Source organism: Sapajus apella, unplaced genomic scaffold (genome assembly GCF_009761245.1).
Source record: "Sapajus apella isolate SASKATOON/1434 unplaced genomic scaffold, GSC_monkey_1.0 scaffold165, whole genome shotgun sequence".
NCBI classification, from domain to species: domain Eukaryota; kingdom Metazoa; phylum Chordata; class Mammalia; order Primates; family Cebidae; genus Sapajus; species Sapajus apella.
The window spans coordinates 746,454-755,291 of NW_022437105.1; the positions used below are offsets into that span (position 1 = coordinate 746,454).

Below are 8,838 nucleotides of genomic sequence, written 5' to 3' on the forward strand. Positions count from 1 at the left end.
GCTAGAGATAAATTCAAGATATTAATAAATTCAAGATATTACCTAATATGGTGAAGTTGAAAAAGGAAGGATTGTGTGTATATATGTGAGATCTCATTTTCTTTTTGTAAAAAGGAAGTCCCCATAAAGGAAATGAACACATATTAATAGAACGATCACTAGATGGGAGAGGGCAGAATCTACAGGATATTTTATTAATAGATCACTAGGTGGGGAAGGGGTGGACTCTTGAGGCTATTTTATTAATAGAAAGATCATTTGGTGGGGGAAGGGCAGATTCTGGAGGATATTTTATTAGAAAGATCACTAGGTGGGGGAGGGCAGAATCTGGAGAATATTTTATTCATAGAAAGATCACTAGGTGGGGGGAGGGGCAGATTCTAGAGGATATTTTATTAATAGAAAGATCACTAGGTGGGGGAGGGGCAGACTCTAGAGGATATTTTATTAATAGAAAGATCACTAGGTGGGGGAGGGGCAGACTCTAGAGGATATTTTATTAATAGAAAGATCACTAGGTGGGGGAGGGGCAGGCTCCAGAGGATATTTTATTAATAGAAAGATCACTAGGTGGGGGAGGGGCAGGCTCCAGAGGATATTTTATTCATAGAATACTATGTGGGGGGGGGCAGGCTCCAGAGGATATTTTATTATTTTTTCTACTTTTCGAAAGGATCAGCCAGTCCGGTACTCCTCCTTAATACCTGTATACCGTCACTATCCCAACCTTACATCACCGAGTCATTCATTAAACCCCGATCTGTGTGAGTCACTGCGGAAGTGGGGCTAGCAGAAATGCCCGTGCTGAAGGTGACGTTCCTTCGTGACAGTCCCACGCTGAAGCCGCTGTTCCCACATGGCTGCAGAGCTCTGGAGATGAAGGCAGTGACACCAAGGAGCTGAATGTGGAATTCTAGGTGATTTTACTTAATTAACATTTAATTTAAGTAGCCCCTCGAGGCTAGTGGCTACTGTATTGGCCACTTCCATTAGTAATAGGGATGCTTTGAAACACACATTTAAGTGAATCACAGGTGACGTCTCGTGTGCCCTCTGACTCAGCCGACAGGGCCCGACCGCCTGGCACCTGTGCAAACCTTCTGGGGATCACACACGGGGCAGGCGACACTGGGCCTGAGCAGCTGCCTCACCTGAATTGTGGCAGCAACGGTGATAGCCCTGAGCTAGCCTGGGAGTGTGGGTTTAATGACAGAGGCCAGAGGAGGGCAGGCACTGGCTGTCTTGTTTCTTTCTTAGTGACACTTCCAACCACAGCAAAAGTCTCATTGATTGCTTCGTAACAGTCTCATTGATGAGGAAGTAGTTTTTTGGACTACCTTCACCCAAGACACAATTTCCTGTTAAATGTTTCAATATGACGACTGCCTTTGTGTTTAATGATTTTTTAAAAAACGAATTTGCTGCCAGAATGAGTGTACGAAGATCCTGAGGCCTCGGCTGCACCCTGAACGCCCGGGCGGTCAGTGGAGGAGACCCTGGCCCTGCCCTCCTAATGTAGGTCTGGTCCCTAAGTCTGTGCTTCTAACCTAGGAGCACAAGAGCTGCAATCACAAGGCCCTGTGCTCTCTCTAGGATCTTCGTGAAAGCAATGAATGTGTCCCTTGCTTTGTTTTTGCCCCGGAGGCCTGTAATTGTCAACATTTCACTTAAAAGCTCTTGCAGACCTTAACTGGGAAAGCCCTTCTGCAGCAACATGGACAGAAAGACAAAGCCTGCACTTCCAGCTCTTCTCCATTTACATCTATACTCGTAAGCCTAGTCGTTTACTTATTGGGGAAATTAAGGCATATGGAAGTTAAAACCACAGCTGAAGCCCCAGGAGGTGCACATTTTGAAGAATTTAAGAGCACAGAGATTCATTTCACTGTCTAGGGAGCAGGTGCTCTGCTTGGGTGCGGTGCTGAGTCGGCTGTGTGCCCAGCAAGGGAGCTGGAGTCACGCCTATCAGATGGGCCTGAGGGCTGTGGACAGTGGAGGGGCAAGTCAAGGCGTGCGACTGACAGCCATCGCGATGGCTGCGAGGTGTCTGCAACGTGCGCTTAGACGCAGTGGCTGTGAAGTGGGAAACTCATGAGTGGCCGCCTGGGTGAGCCTCCCTGGGCGACGTCTCTGCAGTTGCTGCTGTCGGCAATTTCAGCTTGTCCCGGGCACCTGGATCCAAGTCAGAGCCCTGCCTCAGTTTCCTCTTCACCTGGCCCCGCACCAGGGTCCTGAGGCTCACCCGCTTCTTCCCAGGATGGAAAAGGCGTCTGATGATGAACTTGTTTGACAGGTGAGAGGCACAGAGCGGAGGAGTGGTTCACATGGAGCCAACGGGGCACGACCCGCAAGGCCGGCTCCGGAGCCCCCCGAGACTGTGGGCTCAGCGAGCTCCTGGCCCCCACCGCGAGGAACGCTGGCCTTGGGCACTGGTCCCAACCCGGCTACCCACCAGAACATCACTCAAGGAGCTTTAACAAACCACCGCCTAGGACACAACACAGGTTATTAATTAAATAACTGGGAGGTGCCTTTAGGTATTTGCATTTTCCTAAAAAGCTTCCTAAACGACTCAGTTTTTCAGCCAAAGTTGAGCAATGCTGGTGTAAGATGGAAAACGACCTGACTAGATTAGAACCTCAGGCTTCGTGGAACCCGCGGTGGGTGTGGACTTCCTCCTCAGCGCCCTCTGTGGTCTCACGATCACTGAGGACCCCACATAATTTGTTTATGTAAATTATATGTCAGTATTTACCATATTAGGAATTAAAACAGAAAATGTTTTCAATATTCTAATTCACTTTAAAATAACAATAATAAATCCATTATGTTTTAACATAATAACATATTTTTATTAAAGTCAACTATATTTTTCCAAAGAGAAAAGAAATTAGTGAGAAGAGGGGCAGTAATCTACACATGTGTAAATCTCTGTCTGGACTCACACAGCTGCCTCCACATCCCACCTGCTATGGTGGGTTTTGGGGAATATATCTGGAAAATCCAGACACGTGTGTGTGTGTACATACATATATGTAGGGGGAGAAAGGAACATTTTAAGAACTCTTTTGGATTATTATGGATGTTCTTACTTTAATCTTCACGAAACCCTGAAAAGTGATAGTTTGTAAAGTGATTAATGGCAATATGGAATCCGAAACCGCACCGGTGAACACGGCCTTCTCTCCTATGCTAATTTCATTTGTCCACCTTGCCCATCGAATGGGCCTTTTTCTCAGACTGAATTTTGTAACTTCATGCATTCATTGTTTGGAAAACATCGGTTTACTGAGACGTGCAGATCTTCCAAATGCAAACATCTCCGAGGGACTGAATATACAAAGGCATGCTGGGCAGGCCACAGAAAAACCCAAACTGACCCACACCTGTGGCAGCCTGCCCAGGAAACCTGAATGTAGCCTAGTATCTGCAGACGCCAGCCCCAGAGAGCAGCCTGCTGTCTAGGAGGCGGGACAGGGACCCTACCACAGCTGACACATGATGGCAGGGCTTGATCAATGACTAACAGCTTTCTTCACTGTTTCCCTGCTTCCCACTCAGCGCCAACCAGAGAGAACCAGATACACCCCTGGCCAGTCCCGTAGGATGCTCCAATTCCAGCTATGTGCCACCAGTGTCCCCAGCAGCAGCCTCGGGCAGGGTACATCTGGGGCTTGCAGTTTTCTCATCATAAATCCCTGCACCCCTGCCTCTGAGTCTCTGCCGGACACACACCCACACCCCCGCCTCTGAGTCCCTGCCGGACACACACCCACACCCCCGCCTCTGAGTCCCTGCCGGACACACACCTGCACCCCTACCTCTGAGTCCCTGCCAGACACACACCTGCACCCCGCCTTTGAGTCCCTGCTGGACACACACCCGCACCCCTGCCTTTGAGTCCCTGCCGGACACACACCCACACCCTTGCCTCTGAGTCCCTGCCGGACACATACCCGCACCCCTACCTCTGAGTCACTGCCGGACACACACCCGCACCCCCGCCTCTGAGTCCCTGCCGGACACACACCTGCACCCCCGCCTCTGAGTCCCTGCCGGACACACACCCGCACCCCCGCCTCTGAGTCCCTGCCGGACACACACCCGCACCCCTGCCTCTGAGTCCCTGCCGGACACACACCTGCACCCCTGCCTCTGAGTCCCTCTGAGTCCCTGCCAGACACACCCACACCCCCGCCTCTTAGTCCCTGCCAGACACATACCTGCACCCCTGCCTCTGAGTCCCTGCCGGACACACACCTGTACCCCTGCCTCTGAGTCCCTGCCGGACAGTCACAGTGGTGACCAACAAGCCCCAAATTCACAGCCTCTGCCTGTTCTCACTGAGTTGGTCTTTGTTTATTTCCACACTTTCATTATACACTATAAAAAAACACAGTTAATATTGCCACCCATCTCCCAAAAAAGCCTCTAAATATCGTAAAACTGTCAAGCTCAAGGCAATGAATAAAAGTGACCCCAAAGTCTAACTTTTATCAAAAGCTCAGATTTTATCACGAGCTACAAATACTACTGGTTCTTTCCCTTGGAGGAGTAGGCTGTTAGTTAGGTCTGAATACCATAGTTTGCCTATTGGTTGTTCTTTCAAGTGAAAACTGTGCTCCATTTAAAGAAAGCAACAACCGAAGTAGCTGGCTCAGCAGGTAACTGGAATGCTGGCCTCAGTGCAGCCCCACAGCAGCGAGCACATTACCCCAACCTGCAGAAATGCTTCATGTAGTTCCCATGTCGTGGCACAGAATATTGAAAAGACACACCTGCACGGATTGATACTGAACAGTTAATAATGAACCTCACTGCTTGATTCTGGACATTCTTAGGTGGAAACTGTATTTCTTTTTCCTGCAGGTGGGTGATGGTGAAGAGTTCCACAATTATTTGTGTGGTTTGGTGCCTCGGCTTGCTTTGGGTTAAGGACTCAGTAGTTTTGTCCACTATTGCCTTTATACACCAGCAATGTAATATCCACATAGTTTTTTTTTAAAAAAAAAGGCTCAGCATTACGATGAAAATCATTTTCCCTTTGTGGGCCTCCTGAAGGGGTCTCGGGACCCCAGCAGTGCGGAGAGCAGACTCAGGGACCCGGCGAGCGTGTTTGGGTTGACTTTCGATTGCAGCCTGAGTGTGACGTGAAGGGGTCCCAAAAGCCCTCTGCAGTTTTACGCTTTAAGTACTTTTCCTCACGTTTTCGTATGTGGGGTATTTTGGTGTATAAGGCAAAATGGCTAAAATGTATATGAGACATCTGAGAACTGTGATTGATGACAGAAGTGAAGAGGCATGAGCTCAGGTGACAGCATGGCAATTACTGAAGGGTGACAGCAGTCATGTGAAGAGGACTGGCCAGCTCCGAGGTCAGCCACTGGCAGCAGCTGCGGTGACATTCTGGCCATCCGGCACTTTCTGGGGGCCCCACGCCCTGTTTTCCTCTCCTCGTCTCCTCCTTTCCCAGGCAACCCAAACATAAGGCCAATTCATTTGCATTTAGTACAGTGAAGAGAGGCATTTCTAACACTCCTGAGAGACCACATTTAAACTGCAATTTCTGAATTGGGAATTGGGAATACTCTTGGGCCACCTTGGATTTCAGAACATACAGGTGTTTATCATTAATATACTGAGCTAACAGAGGAGATTCTTCGCTCGTCTGGTATTCTAATAAAACCTATACAGGGCTCATTCAGGTCCTGGAGCTCGAAAGTCCTGCAGGGCAAACAGCCAGAGGGAGCACCTGCAGGGCAGGATCTTCCGGGAGCCTGTCCTCTTCCGGGGCAAAGGTAGCTCCAAGAGGCCAACCAGGCCCGAATCCAGGGCTCCAATGCCGTCAGGGCCACCCCCTCAGTGGAGAGTCGGCCCGTCCAGCCTGACCTTCAGGCCACAAAGCAAGGCAAGGCCCTATCTTCTCTCAGCTCCAACCCACGTTTAATGGCTTGGTTTTGAAAGATTTCTCCAAGAAAAATTTATATATGTAAATTATGTTTGTCAAGATTTACCATATTAGCAATTAAAACAGAAAAATTTTAAATATTGTAACACAGCAATAGGTCCATTATTTGTTAACATAATGGTGGAACGGAAAGGCTTGATGAGATGTGACCCACGGAGGAGAGCTGGACACACGCGCAGAAAGCGGCGGAACCAGAGCCGGCTCCCCGGGCGGCCCTGTCCCCCTAGACACAGCCGGGCTGCGCCACCGTCTCTTCATTCTGACCTCCAAGTGGCAATGCCCGGTGCCGCAGGCTGTCGCTGTGACCCACGCACGAGCGTGCCACAATCCTCCCACGAATCTCCTCGAGGCTTCATGCCCAAAACACGTATAATCATACTATGATGTCTCCGTGGAAATCCGCATGTTTAAAGGCTCCTTTTGAGACGAAGGTCATTGTAAGCTGATACGCAACTGCTCTCCCAGATGTCGCATTCAAGCAGGAGCTCTGTTGGGATGAAGGCATTTCTCAGGGATGTTTCACCCTCACCAAGCTTCCAGGCTCCTGAAAAACAACACTGTCACTGCAGAAGGATGTAAGAAATAAGAACACACCCACACATGCTCAGTGTGGAAACTTTCAGTTCTCACTTCCAATTACAGGCTGAGGTCGCCTTGGGGCGGCCCCTTGGGAAGAAGTGCCTTCTTGCATGGGTCAGCCCTGGGGCTCCGGGGAGCTCCTGGGGGACTCACAGCATGGACGCCCACCCCCTTAGCTGTCTCCAGTTCTACCCTGAGGAAAAACGGTTCAGGTCCTCCTCTTTCCCACTGAGAAAACACCTCCCACCCACTCCGCTGCCCCAGAGTGCTCCTGTCAAGGGCCTCCGACAGAACACACCGGTTTCCTCGTGGTAAATAGGGGAGGGGAGCAATGATTCCAGGAGCTGGAGAGTTTGCAAATAGCATCTAGATGAATAACTTAATTTTCCCAAATTTCTGTTATCCTTTCCCCAAAAATAAATATATTGATTTCAAGTAGCAGGATAGCTGGGGAATGGAGTGAGTTTCTACAACTGATTCTCTGTATGGAGAGGGGCTAGGTCTCATTTTCTCCTTTGGTTTACTTTTTGCCTTGACTTTGTTGGGGGTTGAGCCTGTAAAATCATCCCTGCAAAGACAATCCGAGTCATGGGCATGGTAACCTCACTAAAATCCAGCTAAGCAGGTCTTTGAATCGTGAATGTGTTTACTAGGACGACTCACAACCTGACACCCTGTGGCTGATGCCCACCGGCCTGACTTACTCAGAATTTACCGTCGGCATCTAATGACTTGCCATGCCTGGGAGGAACATTTTTGTGGGATTTTAGTGAGCTCTTATCAATGTGGTGAAATATATAAACAATATTGCTTTCATAAAGTCCAGAGGCTGAAGTAGACTTTAAAATCTTCACAACAAGGATGTGCTTAATATTAGGAGCAGAAACACTGCTGGGAGCTGAAGGGCATCTAAAGGGAATTGCATCTTCTATACAAATGCAGCATCCTTTAGGAAACTCTGAAATGCCTGGTGTGAGTATTTCCCAGAACGAGTCAGAACTACATCTTGTGGTTGATAGAAAGAAGCGTTTTAGGATGGATTTACATGTCGCGATGCGTCTCCCTGGGGCCCATTCATGTTTTATCCCTTACTAGACAAAACTCTGTTCCATAGAAAGAAATTTTGGGTGCCCTGTTGAGATGAGGGAGTGAGGGCAAAGTCCCTTCCAAGGCCCCAGGAGTCACCCCCACAACCCTCTCCACCTACTCGCTGAGGGAGCCTGGAGACTTGGGGGTTCCTATTTCTTCTCTACTTTCTCTGACAAGGCTTTAGACATGTTAACGAGCATTGCTGTTTTGCATTTTCTTTTTTTTTTTTTTTTGAGACAGAGTCTCGCTCTGTCGCCCAGGCTGGAGTGCAGCGGCACGAGCTCAGCTCACTGCAACCGCCGCCCCCAGAGTTCTAGCCATTCTCCTACCTCAGCCTCCTGAGTAGCTGAGATTACAGGTGCCTACCACCATGCCTGGCTAATTTCTAGTTTGCATTTTCTATATACAACCTGCTCAGCGAATAGCAGCCTTGATGGAATGAAGGTCATTACAAAAGAATGCAAAGCGGTAGAGTGGACAATCCCTTCTGACACTCAAGCCAGGTGAATGCAAAGATGCTAAGCAGGGAATCCTAGGGAGGGACCACACGGTGATCTCACGTCCTGCAGTAGCATCCATGCCAGCTCGGCGGAAAGGCTGTGAGGTCCCTATCATGGAGATGCTGGCAGTAAGGAGAGTGGAGCTGGGCAGGGAGCCCACTCTTCACACTCCAGGGAGTCACCAGGAAAGGAAGGGACAGAGACGCAGAGGAGGAGGCAGGGACAGGCTGCCTTGGCGAGAGGAAATGATCCGGGTGATGCTGAGGGGAAGGCAGGTCAGGGCAGCTCCGTTCCGACCTGTGAAGTCTGGGCGGGCTTGAAGGGGTCGGCGTGGGCTTCCAGGCACTTCCTCAGGCCTCAGCGGCCTACAGGCTGAGGGGAGAGTGAGTCATCCTGCCCTCGCCCATGTGGCAGGGAAAGGAGACCACTGAGTGAGTGGCCGGAGGCAGGGCCCTGAAGCGCCAGGGGCCCCGGGTCAGCAGAGGGGCCTGAGGACTGAGGAGGAAGCTGTGGACTAAGGAGGGTCTCGGATAAAGTCTGAGGATCTGTGGTCAGCAGAGGGCCTGTGGTCAGCAGAGGGTCTGTGGTCAGCAGAGGGTCTGTAGTCAGCAGAGGGGCCTGTGGTCAGCAGAGGGTCTGTAGGCAGCAGAGGGGCCTGTGGTCAGCAGAGGGTCTGTGGTCAGCAGAGGGGCCTGTGGTCAG

General features: G+C 50.1%; 1 long non-coding RNA gene across 1 annotated transcript in view; it reads left to right on the forward strand.

The window, feature by feature from the left end:
- Positions 1-8,100: 8,100 nt before the first annotated feature.
- Positions 8,101-8,838, forward strand: part of LOC116542261 — a 4,880-nt gene continuing 4,142 nt past the window's right edge. Inside the window, exon 1 of the long non-coding RNA XR_004265141.1 lies at positions 8,101-8,139. This is a non-coding gene — a long non-coding RNA (uncharacterized LOC116542261). The remainder of the gene's footprint in view (positions 8,140-8,838) is intronic.